General features: G+C 46.1%; 1 protein-coding gene across 30 annotated transcripts in view; it reads right to left on the minus strand.

The window, feature by feature from the left end:
- PPP1R12B (protein phosphatase 1 regulatory subunit 12B) overlaps positions 1–17,807 on the minus strand; it is a 126,351-nt gene that overhangs the window by 96,140 nt on the left and 12,404 nt on the right. The window lies entirely within an intron of this gene.

Here is a 17,807-nt window from a genome sequence, read left to right on the forward strand (position 1 = left end):
CTACATTGCTCATGTCAAAGCAGAGGCATGTCCTGGACCAGGACAACGAGCTCTTGCTATTTTTACTGCAAGGAGAGCTGGACTGGATGATCCTTGTGGAGCTTTTCCAACTCAGGACACTCCAGAATTCTCAGTGCAAATCCCAAACTGCCCATTTAGGACACAATCACTGCTCCATTTGCTTGCTTCACAAGCAGCCATGCACAAACCCAGCCTTGAAACCTCCAAGGAAGCACATTGCAGATAACTAACTCCTAGTGCAGGAGTTGGCAAATATGTGACAACACAGGGAACACGCATGGCACTGGGAAAGGATCCCCCAGGAACAGGCTCAAGCCCTCAGTGTGTTTCCTGGCCCTACTTTAGACTGGTTTACCTGAACCTTGGCCAGAAAAGCACAAGAAGAAGTCTCAAAGTCGTTTACTTCAGGGGCTCAAGCCACTGGATAAAGTGAACTCTAAAGTTAAATGCCTGTTTAAAGGAATAAAAGAGCCCTGCCACTCTTTTAAATTTCCTCCTGTTATGTGCTGGTCCCCAGCCTGCTGGTTCTGATGGAATGCATGCTAGAACCAGCAGGATAATGGGATCAATGCCCACCTGTTCCTACACTGAAATCTGCAGTGATTTGCCTCTCCTGGGTCCTAAGGAATCAACTGATGATGAGGAGTCAGGGCTCTGTGGGTGTTGACAGCACCAGGGACTCCCAAGGGAGCCAGGACCATTCTACACTTGCTGTCTGCACTTACCACCAAGAGAAAGCCAAGTGCAAAGGTGGAGTATCCTTAATGGAGCAGCAGAATATTCTTTAATATGTAAGAGAAATAACCCTCCTCCAATCTTCTGCAGTTCATGAAAAGCTGCTGTTCAGTCTGATCAAGGAAAAGATGCTGTTCCACATGTGTGATCCAGCCATGGGACACTGCCTGGCAAATATTGATTTTAGCACAAGCTGATGACACACAGGAATGGAACTGAGAGTAGAGTAACATGAACAGTTCTTTAAGTGACACATATGACCTCGCCTACCTCACATACCAAAATGCAAGATTTTTATGCATTGTTTTATCATTACATGCAACTAATTACACTGGCTGAGATTTGAAAAAGGGAGGTGGAAAAGCAGTTTCCAAAACCAGCATTTGACAAAAAGTACTGAGTAACTCCTGCTCAGCTCTGAAAATCTCATCATGGTGTCATGTAAGAAACTATCAGGCAAGGGATTATTTATATAATTTTTTAATCAGACACCCTAAAAGAACACACTTCTCAGATCTTAACATGATATGACATGTTTAACACAACTCAGACCAAGAGTCAGGAGGTCAACAACTTAGATAATGAGTAAAACTGGTAACTTGTAGAACTTAAGTACTAAAAAAGTTCTGAAGTTCTGGACTTTAAGAACTTTAGAAAGTTTAAAAAAATAAATTTAAAAAAAGTTTAAAAAATAAATTTAAAAATTTATGAGACATTAAATAGCAACTTTTAGGGGTTGCAATGTACTTCTGTGTGTACTCTTAAGGTATCAATTGATCAACACTGATGTTATCAGGGAACTCAAACCTGCACATACATTAATGGTATTAATAGTTTTGTACATGCCACCATTTAACCAAGATACACAGTAAAGAACAAAATTCTCACATTTGTCCACCTAAAATTTTTGAGAGCCCTGACTGCTGATGCTCCTCCAGTACCTCTCCACTGTGTGTTTTCTTGTGTAAATCTACCAAAATGAGCCAGCCTGCAGGAGAAATGGCTTTACTGGGGTCCAGCTCACCTTCAGGCTAAGTCAGCTGGGTTACCTGAGGTCACTGGAAGAAGGAGAAGAGGACAAAGAGGAAGTAAAGGGGTAGATATGTACTCCTTTAAGTACTACTAATCCTCCAAACTTAAATTTAGGAGAGTGGATAAGTTTAGTAACCCGAGAGGATCTACTGCTATGCAGACTTCTCCCTCATTTGATCTGTCCTTCCTTAGGAACATGGTAAGGACCACGACCTCAGTGAGCAGAATCACAAAGCAGCCCCCAAAGGGAGGGGAGACAGTCAAAAAGAGTTGGTTGAGAAGTAATGTTGCCTTTTTGATGGGTAGTTTCTTCATGTGAGGAAATACTCCCTCTCTTAAACTGCCCTTGGAGTCAGGCATGAAGAGAAAGAGGGATAGGCTTAATTCTTTCAATTCTAGGCCTTGCTAACCTTCAGCTGGCTTGGTTCACACACAGGAGAGGCTAAAAGCAAGGTTAACTACAGAGCATAGCAATTTTGTCTTTAAACTTTTAATTCCTTCCTTATCCTCTGCCTCTGCACAAGCTCTAGCACAACCTTCAAGGTGATGTGACAGGGTGGGAGTACAGGGTGAGTATCTTTCCCTCTCATCATGGATCTTCAGCAGGCTAATCTCTTGCTATCCCTGTATTTTTCTTGGCAGTTGATAAGCTTCAAGGGCTTCTGGAATGGTACTAATGTATTACAGTTTTAGCAGTCCTTGATGCAAACCGCATCCAGTGCCCAGAATTACCCACTCAACACGCAGAGAAAGTTGGCTTACAGGATTTAAATCCCAGGCATCGCTGGGCAAGTCTCCATCCCCAGCTCATGGTGTACCTCCAGGCCCTGGCAGGGGACCAGCATTTAGCAGTTTTTCCATAGGGAGGAAGTACTCAGTTTCTAAAATCTGCAGATACGGCATATTAGCTTCCCCACTTTGCAGTGAACAGGTGGAGGCCTTTCCAGCCAGGGACGCTGACTGCAGATTTGAGTTCTGCCAGGAGCTGTTGCCAAGGCATTCTTCTGAGCATGAAGTTTACATTACAGTAAGGAAACGGGGACACCAGGAAATGGGACAGAACAACTTGGCTCATCTGGCAAGGCCTGTCCAGCAACCAGACAAAATCTGATCTTATCTTGAATGAAACCTCATTATTACAATGGTGTTGTGCTTCTCTTTCCTCCCAGCACCCAGAACACACAAGCACCACGGAGCCCTGATGAGTATCTGCTCCAGCTGCCTGCCAAGGCTTTGGTTTGCCTATCTCCTGGGCAACCCCTGAGAGAGAGATTGGAGGATCAGGGAGGAAAAGGAGACAGATGGGATGTGACTGAAGGTTCAGAGGACTGGGAATTGATTTCCGAGGTGTGAACAGTGTGACACTGCTCACTTTCTAGGGGTGCATCACATTTAGCCTAGGACTGGTGCTACATTCCACTACATATGAGATACACACAGGATAGCAGCAAGGAGAGCATCTAAACCACCTGACAAATTTCTAAGAAATTGCCTGGGATCAGCTGAGACCAAAAAAAAATAGTGTATCTTTTCATCTCCACAAGGAGCAAACTGGTTACAAACCCAGAAGAACAGACACTAGGCAGTAACTGCACATCCACAGCGCTGTCCCAGGCACCCATGTGAAGGTGTTTTCTCCACAGCTTGCCCAATTGTGGGTGGTTTAACATAAATACATGAATAACATTCAGCACAGCTGTTTGCAGGCAGAACAGCTCTGGCCAGGATGTCAGTGAGAGCCACTCAGCAGCAGAAGCACGTCCTGCCCTGTGCCTAAACCATGTGCTGGCCCTGCCAACAGCAGCACCTGTAACAAGGGGGAATCTGGCTGGGAGCACATGGTGCTGCTCCCTGCAGCCCCCTGAGCCATTTTGAGTATTATAGTTTACAAATAATACATCAAATCTGCCAGGGTCATATAGGCATGAGATAAAGCTGCATGTAGAGCTTGGCATCAGCCAGCCAGGAGACCTGCAATAACTGCTGTGGGCTAACTTTGGCTGTATTTAATTGCCTGCTGTTCCCTCTGTGGCTGGGATTTGAGAGAGAGAAGCCATGCGTTTGCTCCAGGCACAAGAAAAATGGAGGAAGGGGAAAGCAGAAGGGGCTGTGTGCTTGTCTGTTATGTTATGTGTTTCTACTGTGAATCCACCAGTCTCATGACAGAACCAATCTCAGCAACTTCTCTGTGCACAGGAGTGCAAAATCTCATAATCCCACCGTGTCTGATCCTTGGGTAGCAATCCTCATGCTTCCCTCATGGAAATAATACTGGGCAGTTCCACTTGTCACACATAAATGTGATAGGTAAACTGCCTGCTGAGGCACGTGCTGGCTTTTGAAATGGAGGATGAGAGATGCCAGGCCAGCAGAGCCATGCTTCAGCTCCTTCTGATTACTCCAGGGAATACCAATCTCCAGAGCCTCTTGTAGCAAAATGCTGCTGCTGCTGAATCACATTCAGAGCTCATGAAACCCCCTTATTCCTTCTTCTACCAGACTCTCCTCCAATCTAGAAATCAAATGTTAAACCATGTTCAAAGCTCTTTACACACCTGGCCCTTCCCTGACATGGCTTGCTTCCCTCTTTTCCATCACCAACCCAAATTTCTGTAACTCTTGAGTCAAAGTATTGATAAACACCTCTGAGGTTCTTCCACGCCATTGCACATCCATCACTCTTGCACTGATCTTCAGGACCCTTCTCCACACATCAGTGTGCCCAGAAGGTCACTCCACCCTTCCATATGGTGAAACCACCCCCAGTGCAGATGGAGAGACCTTCAGAGCAGGGACCATCTGCTACTGAAGAGCACCCAACTCTCACCACAGCCCCGTGCCAACCAGGGACAGAACAGCAACAGAAACACCATGGAATCACTGCAGCTGCAAAGTACTTCAGGAGACTCCTAACCTAGTGCCTCCAGTGTCAGCAGTGAACTCTCCTTGCCCTTCTGGGCTGTGGATTTGTGTGTCGATTATCATAAGCGTGTGCACAGATGTTCATATAGACATACACTGACACATTTGCTCCTTGAAAATTCAGGGAACTTTATTATTGTGGAAAGGACTAGAAGACATAGATTTGTTCAGCATTTCTGATCCAGACCTCCACAACTTTGATGCTCTATGTGCCCAAGCCTCAGGCTTCTACCACCTAAATGATGTCCTCATGCTGAAAACCTGATGTAGACTCGTTTGAGTGACAGAGGCTGCACCACCCAGGAGCTATAAAAGATTCTGCATCAGACATGGGGTGAAAAAAGTGGGTTTTGTTCAGACAAAGCAAGGGGAGACAGCACACTCAGATTATTAAAAAGTTTGCTTTGTGCTAAGCAGAGTCAGAATGAATACAGCCCATCAAAAGCAGTAGTCTACAAGCAGAATGGTTCCTGAGTTCATGTCAGTGCAGTCTGAATTCAGCCCGAGACCACCACAAGAGCCCCAGCAGGTTTAATTCCAGCTTGCCAGGGTTCCTCCTGCTCAGCCATGTACTCCCACATCCTACCTTGCACATTTTCCAAGCGTAAAGACACAAACGTGCCCAGAGGGCACTGCCTGTCCAAGCTGGGTGGGATGTGCCTGACCTTTCCCACTGCCTGCAGACCCAGCCACAGCAGGGTGAGCTGAACCCCACCCTCCAGGACTGACAGGACAACCCTCCTGGAGCCAAGATCTATCAGCTCACTCCTTAACCTGAGCTTTGAGAGGGTTTCCTTTACAACAATTTTTTCTATAGGACTGGTATAACAAGACCATTTTGAGAAGTTTTGGAAATGGCTAAAGGGTTGCTGCAAACCAGAGGCCGACACTGACACCAGCAGCACCATTAACTGGTACACACTGGGCTGGAAGCACTGGCAGGGCAATTCAGCCATGCTGTCACAGCACAGCCACAGGGATTAAATGACAAGACTCACTCTCAACTGCTCTCCTGCCATAAGTCTAAAATATATGGAACAAGGTTAGCCAGGAGATAGAGGGAGTCAATCTCCCAGTGAATGCAAGGCAAGAGTAAATACATGATGTCAACATACACCTTCAAACCCACAAACAAAGGCAGGGCTGATGACAGCTGAACAGCATCAGGGTTAAATCTGGGAGCACAGGGAGAGGAGTTCACAGAAAATAAAGGGAAAAGCGCTCCCAAAATAGCCTGGCAACTGTCAGCACTCAGAGTGTCGGCACTGGAAGGTATGACCTTGCCATGGTGTCCCATGATCACAGCTCTGCTCTCAAGGGGCTTCTGTCAGAACCAGCACTGCCCAAAAATTCCACCTCCAAGTGATCCCCGTATCTGTGGCAGCACAGATTACACTCACCAGTGATTTGGGGAACAACAAACAGCTCTGCAAACCACAGGGCTTTTGCACCTTCTCTCCTCAGCCTCAGCTTCTACGTGTCCTCGTGCCTTGACACCCTCCATGGGCACTTCTGTATCACCAACCCAGCTTTAAAATCTTTATGCTTTAAAATCCTTGGCAAATCTAATTCTGAAACAACCAAATCAGAACCAGAAGAAAGAGGTAAATTCTGTTTTAAAAAGAACAGGGGGAAAGGGAGTGAAATGAGATAAAAGATTCATTTTCCAGTCTGATTAATTAGCCATGGAGGTTCATTTTTTAAACAGCAGTTGAGTCATACTTCTCATGTAAGCAGGAAGAGAGAATGTGGATTATGTCAGATTTTTCCATTGGAAAAAGCCCCACACACAACAAGAAGTACTCAGCAGTATCCATGTCAGTCATCAAAAGAAACCAACAACAAATCTCTTACAATGATTAGCACAAGAAAAAACCCAGCAGAGCACATGGGAAGAGAGGAATACGTGCAAAGGCATAATTATGCCATGAATGTGGCATTTCCAAGACAAAACAGCAGCATGGAATGTCAGGTGGAGAAGTGCTTTGAATAGAAGCCACATTTTGAAAATATTTTAAAACTTCCCATACCTTCATGCACTGGGACCATCAACTTATTTACAGGGAGTTATATGTAAATACCTGCTGCACTAAAGCAGAAATGGCTTGGTTAAATGTCTGTGGAATTCTTTAGAACTGCCAGGAGCCCTGAATGCCATGCAGGGCTGGTGCTGCCAGAGAGCTGAAGCACTACATCCAAACTTCTCCCCGACTGGGCAGGACCTGCCCTCACCCAGGCAGCCCTCAGAGCTTCCAGCTTGGCTTCTGAGAAGAAACAGGAGCCACTGAGGGAAGGAAAGAGAAGGTCAGCTGGACACTACTCACACTCTGTGTTACTGAAACAGGAGAGAAATGCTCTGCTTTTACTCTTGCTAGGATGACAGGCATGCAGCATTGCCAGTTCTTTGCCCCCCCTTGAACATTTCTAATCAAAGAGCCTTTTGGCAAAGCTAGGAAGCTCAGCACAGACCACACAGACATGGATTTACTGGAGCAAAGAGCCCCAGGGACCGAGGAATGGTCACAGCTCCAGGGCTGCCAGAGCTCGAGGAGTGTTTGGACAGTGCTCTTAGGCACAGAGTGAGAATGTTGGGGTGTCTGTGCAGGGCCAGGATTTGGATTTCATGATCCCTTCCAACTCAGGACGTTTTATGATCCTGTGAACCCCTCCAGCCTCACAGCATTTGTGCTCCCACACGTCCAGCAACTTGCACTGAATTCACTTCTCATCCAAACAGGGCCCAAGACATGGATTTTCCACTTCCACAGTGCTCCCCCTCTGCAGCTGATTGACTGCTTTGCCATTTGTGTACACAGCCCACAACACAGCTCCAAACCAGCACCAGGCCATGTGGGATTGACTTCAAAATTCACTCTAGATCATAATTTTACTCCCTTCCTTTTCATCATCATCATCATCCCACTAGTTCTAGCATGATTTTTAATACCCATTATTTCAACAGCAGTCAGATGCTAATGCTTTGTACCATCTGAGAAGAGCTTGAAATGAGTCCAGTACGTGATCAACTGCCAACACTAAAAATAAAGTCTTTCTGTCACTAAAAAGCAGGGACTGCCAGTTTTCTAATGGTGTGGAGCAGCACTGGCTTTTCAAGCCTCACCAGTTTAGTCATTCTGACCACTAAGTATGTAATTTCTCTCCCCTCAACCAGCACTCCCTGGCACTCCATCAAGACAGTCTATATAAAATCTTGCCCTTAAATTACTGAAATTTTTGTTCCTGCCCAAAATAGCTACGTTTCATAATTAGAAAGCTCACAAGCATTTCACTCCTGTGTGGAAAATGGAAATTCAGGTACTGCAGATTTGCTTAGCAAAGAAATGTTCTGCTAACAATCCTCTGTCCTGACAGGAGCTCCATCAGAGGCTACACCACACTATTTAATGCAGTTCCTAAAGACTTATTTTCACAACACAAGCAAATATAGATACAGTTCTGCCATCATCTCTATAACACAAACGTTTCCTAAACTTCCAAGACGCAGCCTTCGATCAGCTTCAGCCAAACCAAGGCTGTGTCCTGCAGCCCAGGGCTAAACACTTGTCCCAGTGCCTTGCAGGGCCACTGGCGGTGGCTGAGCATCACGGTGTGGCCAATGTCAAATGGGGACTCTCCTGGTGAATAATGGGGGGAAAAATGTAAAATCACTTTGTGGCCTGCTTGGAAAGGTGTCTCCACTCACACCACACCTGCTGAAGGGCAAGGTGGGGTGGGAAGGCCAGGCAGGGCCCCTCTGCTCTGGCAGAGAGTCCTCTACTGGAAGAGCCTCTCCAGGTCTCCTCCTACCCCAGCAGAGACATGGAAAAACAGCTGCAAATGATTTTAGCTACAACTTGGCAAACTAAAGGTGAGATTTGTGTTGCCTAACTATAGACCTCAAAGGCAGACAGAAAAATCTCTGTAGATCACTCCAGGCTTTCTTTAGTCCCTGCCATGGCAGGATTCTGCAGCAGGCTCTGCTGAAGCCAGGCTGCCTAGCCCTGCCTCACACCCTGCCAGCAGACCCTCTCCCCCAGCAAGGGCACTGACACTCATCTGATACCTCACTGAACACATCCAGGAGCTAAACTGGCTCACACTGGAGCCAGACAAGGACTTGCACATGACAGGAGCAGCAGGAAGGGCAGGACTGAGATACTCTTAAGCTGCCACATAGTATCTTGCTTATGTCAAGACAGACAGACCATGCTGCCTACAGCCCAAGGAAAAATGGATTTTTCAACACAGCATTCAGGTCACTCCAGGGCAGGAACCTGGAACCAGCTTTCACAGGAACCAGCTCCACCTTACAGACATCCAAGTTCCTGTAGGAGAAGTTCCATGAGCTCCTGCAAATGCCAAAAATGCTCAATGAGCACCCAGTGAAAAACACTGGAATTACCACTAGAAAACAGTGGCTGTGAGCAGAAACAGCTCAACACAACTACAGGTGAAGAGCATGAGGTGACTCCTTGGAGGGATTCACTGTCAGTTTATTCAGGCTTCCGTGCACATCCCTGTCTTGCAGTCACATCAAGTTTTGTTTCAAGATCTGAATTTTACCTTTGTGGCCAGGAAAAAGAAGGTGGTATATAAAAAGAAAAACGTGCACTCAGTAATTCTATTTATTAATTTTCCTTTCCAGTCTAGCAGTGTGCAGGAAAGTTTAAATTTGCTGCTTTGCAGTTATATATTCAGTGGCTAAAACCTCTCTAAGGATCAGTCTATGCGCTCCTAGAAGCAAAAATCATCCTCAGACAGACATGTGGCAGCTTGCTTGGGCATTTTCCAGTCCTGTGCCACTCAAAGTCTTCTCAGTGAAGCAAACAAGGGGTTTTTCTGAGTTCACACATGAACAAGAGCCCAGCCTCCAGCACGGCTCAAGTGCCACAGTCACTATTCCCAGCAGGAAAAGGCTCCACGTCAATCAAAGGACACAGAATTTTCTTTGAAGCATAACAAATGATGGAGCTGACAAAGAGGGGGCTGGATAAAGAAATCTTTCTAAAAATGAAGTGATTCCACACTATTCCTGACAGGTCCACAGCTACGATTTTGCAGCATTTCCATTTCTAGTGCCATCCCTGGGATTTTCAACCTCACTTGCCATAGTGCAGCTTTAAGGAAATGTTTTCTTTTAAATGCTGCTGAAACCTTGATATAATTAGGTATTACAGCAGAAGTTAAGCTAAGTGTTTTCCCAAAACATAGCAAATAAACCTATCTAAACACAGCAATTTAAACCTGGACTACAGCTGGCATTTTCAGTGTAGCAGCTAGAGGAGAACACAGGAATTCTGTCTCATGACAGGCTTTGCACATCCCTTCACAGAATCCCAGGCTGGTGTGGGTTTGAAGGCAGCTCAAAGCTCTGAAGCCAGGCTGGGAGGGCTGGGGGTGTTTAGTCTGGAGAAGAGAAGGCTCTGAGGAGACCTAAGAGCCCCTTCCAGTGTCTAAAGTGGCTCCAGGAGAGGCAGGGGCAGGGACACCTTAAACCAGCCCAGATTGCTTCAATCCCCATCCAGCCTGGCCTTGGTCACTTCCAGGGATTCAGGGACAGCCACAGCTGCTCTGGGCACCCTGTGCCAGCGCATCACCACCACCACAGCCAAGAATTTCTTCCCAATACCCCATCCAACCCTACCTTCTGGCAGTGGGAAGCCATTCCCCCTTGTCCTGACATTCCAGATCCTTGTCTAAAGTCCTCCAGCTCTCTTGGAGCCCCTTTAGGCACTGGAAGTGGCTCTAGAGTCTCATAGGTTTCTCTTCTCCAAGCTGAACACCCCCAGCTCTCCCAGCCTGGCTCTAGAGCAGAGGTAAAAGCTTTTAAAGAACTCCCAATACTGGAAAAATAAATGTTTCAGGATCCAATTTGTATGAGTTTTCAAACGCCAACCACACTTTCAGACAAAGCTCATTTGCACTTGTCTTTATTCACAGGAAAAATAGAAGAAGGAAAATAAATCAATTGACACTGTTAGGGCTGCTCAGTCACAGCAAAGTCTCTTTGAGTTTTTTTATTCCTCTGGGAAACAAACTAAAGCAAATCTCAGCACAGCTATCAGTAACAAAATCCTTCACTGCTGGTTTCTGAGCATATTCCTGCTACCATCAGCAGTCCAAAGAAAGGGCAGGGACTCCATTCTGGTCATGTCTGTGGAAAAGAGAGGTGGTGGTACATGACGCATTCCCTGGGGAGCCTGGGCAGTGCCAGCACCCTCTGGGGGAAGAACCTTCCCTGATCTCCAGCCTGAGCCTGCCCTGGTGTAGCACCAGACAAATGGACAAACAGAAGTGTGTCACTACATGACTGAGATGGAAAAAAAAGTCACAGAGAAGCAAGGAAACTCCTGGAATGGAGAGAGGGAAAGATTTCACCAAGCTGATGGGGTCACATCAGTGGACAGTGCAATGCAGAAGAGCAGGTGTATAAGATATTGTTGTATTTTGGAAAATATCCACCAAGGCTTTTACAGAGGGAAGTCCTGTGACAGCCACTGGAGTCTTTTGAAAGGTAAATAAACACAAAGACAAGGAAGGTCCAGATGATACATGACATCCACCTCATACACATGATGTGGTTTTTTGGGTTGTCCTTTGCAGAGCCAGGACTCGATGACCCTTGTGGGTCCCTTCCAACTCCAGAGATTCTGAGTCTATCCACAAAGACTTCCTAAAGGATTCTCAGCAGGCCCCTCACTGCAGCTCCTGTAGCCACTGAGTTGCCCAGGTAAGAGGGAAGATCCTTGCACAATTAAATGTATTTTCATGATGAGGAGACCAGAATATGAGACAGATCTTCCTGGAGAGCTCTGCAGAAAGCTCCCCCCAGGGTCTGTGCTACCAAATGTGCTACATAAAGGACCTGGAACAAGAGGTGATCAGTGAGGTGAAGTTTGCTGGTGAAATATTCAAGATGTAAAGCAAAGGATGAGCTTGAAGAATCTTACAGTACTGAGCAACTGCTGATAAAAAAGCAGATGAAAAGCAGTGCAGATCACTGAAGACTGAATCACAGGCACAAAATACACCCAACGTCATATAACAAAATGAAAGGCTCTGAGCTTATTACTGGGTTCAAGGAAAAGCTATTAGGATTATAACGAATAGCTGTAGGAAAATATCAGCTCCAAGCTCAGAAATCAAAGAAAATACTAGACATTACTTGGAGCAGAACAAAATAAACCATAAAATATCATTAGGCCTCTATATAATGCACCAAATCTTCAGTATGATAAGAAATTTTAGTCTCCACAACTGAAGATACAAAAAAAGATACAAGACATGAATAGGACATGAATGAGAAAAAGCTCAGCTTAAAAAAATGAAAAAAACACCAAAACTAAACAAGAAACAAAACCCATTCCCAAAAAACCCGAACAACTTACCCCATTTTCCAACAGCATTTCTTAAGGATTTTTGTGGCATCACAAATATGGTTTATACTATTTCTACGGTACCACAGAAATAAACTCCTTTGGGGGGAAAAAGCCAAAACTGTCTGAAGAAGATTTCAGGAAGATAAAAAGAGAAGAAGCTGTAAAAGGTTTGGGGAAACCAGGATGTTTGTTCCACATTTGCTCCCCACAGCTGCTCCCCTGAGCCACCACAGCAGGGGATGGGGCTGGGTAGGGAATACCCAGGCTGCAATTCCCTGTGGGGACACTCCTCCAAAGGTGCCACCAGCACAGACCATCGAGGCCCAGCTCTGTCCCTCCTGCCCAGCAAGAAGAGAATCAGAGGTCATGTTTTACTGGTGTGAGATGAAACCAAAGCAGAGAAGGTGGAGAGCTCCAGCCTCTCATAAGCATTCTTACAATGAAGCAAAATAGTAATATTCCTACTTTTAGGTGGGAGAATGTAAAGGCAGAAGAAGAACCTGAAGGACACAGCACTGGGGAATCCCTGACGAGGTGAGAGCTGTGCTGCAGCACACACTGGCCCTGACAGCTCCCACGCTGCATCCTGGAGATCTCTGTGTTCCACCACAGCATTCACTAATTTAATGTTTTATAGCATCAATGACTGATGGCATCACTTTTAATCCAGCATTTCCATGCCCTCCTCTCCACCCCCAGTGGATAATTGAGGGCTGACTGAATGACTCCAAGGGGAGCTGCTGAAGCAGGAACACATCACCCATGGTTCCAGCTGAGCCTGCCAGGCACTGGGGCTTCTCACCCTCTGGGAGATGTGCAGACATCATCATTGTGATGATGTTAACGAAGGGATTCATTAACTATCTTTTCTAAGAAGCTCTGATAAACCTGGTCATGACTCAGTGCACAGGACTGAACTAGAAGTGTTTCTGTGACCTCTTCCAGCCACTCTGGAACTCTCCAGTGGCAACCATGTGCCCTGAACACCAAGACAGCCCAGTCTGGTTTGTGGGCTGACAGCAAAAGGCCAAACACATGGCAGCAAAAGAGATGCACCTTCCAGCATCCTACCACAGGAGAACCATCCAAGCACTGCTCCAAGAAGCCAAAGCATTAGAAAACAAGTGCAGACAAAATGGAAAAGGGGTGAATGGTTAGAGACTGAGAGCAGGACAGCATAACACATTAGTAGGACAGGGTTTGGCCTCTTCTCCCAGGCTACAAGGGACACACAAGAAGAAACAGCCTCAAGCTGTAGCAGAGGAGGTTCAGCTTGGACATCAGTAAGGATTTCTCCCCAAAAAGGGTGGTCAGGCTTTGTAAAGGAGCAGCCCAGGGAGGTGGTGGAGTCCCCATCTCTAGAGGTGCTTAAGGACCAGCTGGACAAGGCACTCAGTGCTCTGGTCTGGTTGACAGGATGGCTGGCCACAGGTTGGACATGATGACCTTGGAGGTCTTTTCCAAAGACAATGGTTCCATGACTCTATGTTTAAAATAAATAAATTATAAAAAGAAGTTAGTAGCTTTGTCAACAATAGGTATCACCAAATCTCCAGGGCTCTGAAGGTTTGTTTCATCACCACAACACTGTAATTTAAAAGAGGCAGCAGTTCTCGTTTAGGCCAGGGCTTGAACTGAAATCCCAAGTACAATTTGCAGGAACCTGGTTGTGCTGTCATCATACAGATTCCCTCCCAAGGGCTACACTCAATGCTTTGTTCCTTGTTCACTTTCTGCAACACTGAACAATTTTCTTACAGATTAAAAGCACCTAAACTAAATGTTAAATTTAGTTGAGGACTAAATTAAATAATGTTGAGGACTGAGTTTAGACTGCAGAGAAGCCAATACTCGGAGTAACTGTAAACAGGATTTGGCTGTAAGTGCAGGGCGCCTTCTATAGCAGCTATTAATATAAGGAACAAAAATAACTCCTGCAATATGCTCTGAAGTTCAAACCCTGGCTCTGCTGCTGTACAGGCTGGCACAGCCCTGAAGTCTCTCATCAAGAGACAGACACATTTACCACTTATCTTTTTCAGCACGAGGGAATGCTTGTTCAGAATGACTCAAGTGATACTAATTTACAAGACAAACCATTTAGGGCTGTGAAGGTCAAATTCGGTTTGTCAATCACCCAAGAATGAAAAGCCAGTGCATATGATGAGAAGAGGAAATCCATCCCTTGCATCAACACCTTGATGCTGTGTTCAGTCAGGTGTATCAATTCAGGCTACTAAGAGCCAGGAAGAGAAAAATGCTCAAAACTTCCTGGAATAGCAAGATGATATCCCACACATAAACATATTCTTTCTAGTTTAGAGGACACTATGAAATATAATCTCCATGCCGCAGCAGCAAGTTCCCCAAAAATTCAATAAAATTGCCCACTAAGCACAAAGCAGAACTGCCACCATTTCTGCGGGACTGTATTTATGAACCCTCTGAAAAGCACTGGATTTTAATTTCAAAAATTTTGCTTTAATATTTGAGAAGGTTTTTTGCTTTGATAGTTTTCCCCCCATCTAATTTTCTCTTATTGACTGTCACCTGCAATAAATAATGTTTTTTTAATTGCTCTTTATATCTTCCATCCATCCTAGAGCTTGGCAATCCAGAGCTTAACTTACACAGTTAGGATTTTACTCACCATGCAGATTCTGAACACAATGAAGCTTTTGGCATGAGCTGTGTCCTAAAGCAATTAGTTCCACAGCTGAATTTTACACTGGATGAGAAAAAGCATTTGTTTTAAAATTCTGATGTCCTTCAATTCTTCCATGTAGGAAAAAAACAAACATCCCTAATGCCATTTTACATATAATTTTGGAAATCTTTACCATATATGTGCTTGTGGCTTTCTGACAGTCAGAATGAATCGTGGAAGCTTCGCTCTTTCCTGGTACAGAAACCAATCCATGGCTTTGACCCCCTTGCTGTTATTTCCCATCTCTTTCCCTTAACTATATATATATTTATTTTTTTTTGGAGATTGTAGAAAGAGAGTTGCACATACTAATCTACACATGGACACAGTACAACCTTTTGCAGCCTGTGACAGCTGGATTGGAAACCACCATTTCCCCATAAACATTACTCCCCATTTACAGACCAAATTTTGCCAGCTGTTTTATCAGCAAATTTGCCAATATTCAGGGCCAGCTCACATTTCACTATCTTGACTGTGCAGGAGCCTTTGCAAACTGTGACCTTGCTCTATATTCCCTTTCCTGTCTCACATAAAGGTGTGCAGAGACGCCCAGACTCCAGAGGAGATGCACAGGATAACTCTCCTTCCTCCTGCAAACTGACCCTTTGTTGCCAGCCTTCATTTTCTCTCTTTCAGACAATAATTACTAAGATCTCTTTATTTCACAACAGCTTTGTTTCTTAGAACTTCCATAGAGGGATGTTGGAAATCCAACACACCATCTCCCACAGATTTCTCCTATACACCTGCCTGTTGCCTGCTTTGGGTTCATCACTCCCCAGGTTCTTCCTGGAGTCCTTTTTGGAAACTCACTTCCTCCTGACATCTCCTGGTGGCTGCTTTAGCAATACATTATACACAATGTATATAGATATATATGTATGTATATGGGTAACAGCTCAGTGACCTCATGTGCCAGCTCCAACTGATGCTGAAGACCTGACACTTTTCATTTGTGTGAGCAGTCCTGGAACCTTCTCTGTCAAGACTACAGCTTGGGAAAGCTCAGAAAGCTGAATTTTATTTTTACCTGAAGAGATCCTTGTACAGGAAAGACTGACCAACACTCAACTTTGGTATCACTGAGAGGCACTACAGAACTATTCAGCACACAATGCCGAAAGTGGGACAGATTTATCAATTGAAACTATTTTGTTGAGCTGTATCCAAGACTCAGATTCTGCCAATATACTCCAAAAAAAATCTCCAAAAGTGGACACTGTGTGCTCCCTGAATAGAGCATGTACCTATTACAGTGATTTATGATAGAGAGGAGAATGCACACAGGCTACAACATATAAAAGATGATATGTCACTAAGAACAATATATCATTCCTTCCATATTGAAATAATTAGGATTTAAATTCCACTAGATCATCACTTTTCAATTTTCTTCATTGGAAGTCCTGTTTCATAGATCCAATATGTAATGTTTGCAGAAGCACTCTTTGTCTGCAGTAAATATGCTCACCCTCACTCACCTCTTTCTCCCCGTACACCCCACACAGATGCCCGTGTGTGGGAACAGGGATGGGGTACAAACACCAGGAGAGGTGTGGGTGATCTGACTTGAAATCTGGAAGGCTCATGCCCAGAGCCTTTGCACAGAGTGCTGACACACCAATACCTGAGTGCCTCTGTCTACAGCAGGATCTCGAGTGAGGCTCAGATCACACTGGGGATCACAGAACCCCACAATGGGTCAGGCTGGAAGGGACCCCAGTGGCTCATCTGGTCCCACCTCCCTGCTCAGGCAGTCACCCCAGAGCACATGGCACAGGATTGTGTCTAGATGGGTCTGAGATATCCCCAGTCAGGGGACTCCACAGCCTCTATGGGCAGCCTGTTCAGGTCTCAGTCACTGCCCAGGGAAGAAGCTCTGCCTCATGTCCAGGTGGAATTTCTTGAGCATCAGCTCCTGCCCATTCCTCTTGTGCCAGGGCTGGGTCCTGGGGAGCAGAGCCTGGGCCCTGCTCTGAGCTCTCCCTGCAGACACTGTCAGACAGGAATGAGATCCATCTCAGCTGTCTCCTCTTGAGGCTGAACAGCCCCAGCTCCCCCAGGCTTTCTTCAGTGGGGAGATGCTCCAGGCCCTTCCTCACCTCCACAGCCTCTGCTGGCCCCACTTCAGAAGCTCCAGGTCCCTCCAGTCCTGAGGAGCCCAGACCTGGACACAGCACTCCGGATGTGCCTCACCAGGGCTGGACAGAGGGGCAGGATCCCTCCCTGGCCTGCTGGGAATGCTTTTCCCAAGGCACTCCAGGACACCACTGGCCTTCTAGGTCTTCAGGGCACCTGGATAAAAAGCGGACCCCTGAGGACATGGTGGGAACTCTACTGCTTTTCAGCTTTCCACTGATTTAATTAGATTAAGTGACAGAGGGTCTGGGAAACAAATGGCAGCTGGTGGGCAAGTGACATAGCTCAACAGCTGGTGACAAGCTCAACAGCCCCAGGGCAGTTTGAACCCCCAGAACAGCACTTTAATCCAGAAAGCATCTGCACAGCCCTGGAGCAGCACCTGGGGATGCCCTGGGGATGCAGAGCAGCCAACACATGGTGGCACTGCCCAGGAACAGCAGACACACAGTCCCACCCAGGACAATCCAAAGGAACACAGAGCCACACGCTGTCAAACACAGCTGTTATCCTCCCTGGTTCCTTCCCCTCCTAGCCAGAGGCTTTTCCACTTGGTCCAAGAGAGGGACTGCAGCTGCCAAGCCCTGCTCTTTCTCCTCACTGCCCTGCCTGCTGGTCTCCAAAGCACGGGAGCCACTGACTCCTACCCACCAGCCCAGTTTCCTCAGCCACTGGCACGATCAGAGCTTTGGCTGATTGGTGCTAAGCCCATGGAGTGATGAGGTTAAAGTCAAGTGGCACTAAGACATTCTTTCTGCAAAGACCAAGCTGAGCCTGCTGACTTAGGCTGTTCAGCCTTGAGCAGCCATAGCTCACAGGCTGTGCATCCTCCTCAGAGCCCCGCCCTGGCCTGGTGCCTCCTGCACCCC

The sequence above is a fragment of the Cyanistes caeruleus genome, chromosome 24 (assembly GCF_971803275.1).
Source record: "Cyanistes caeruleus chromosome 24, bCyaCae1.hap1.1, whole genome shotgun sequence".
NCBI lineage: Eukaryota > Metazoa > Chordata > Aves > Passeriformes > Paridae > Cyanistes > Cyanistes caeruleus.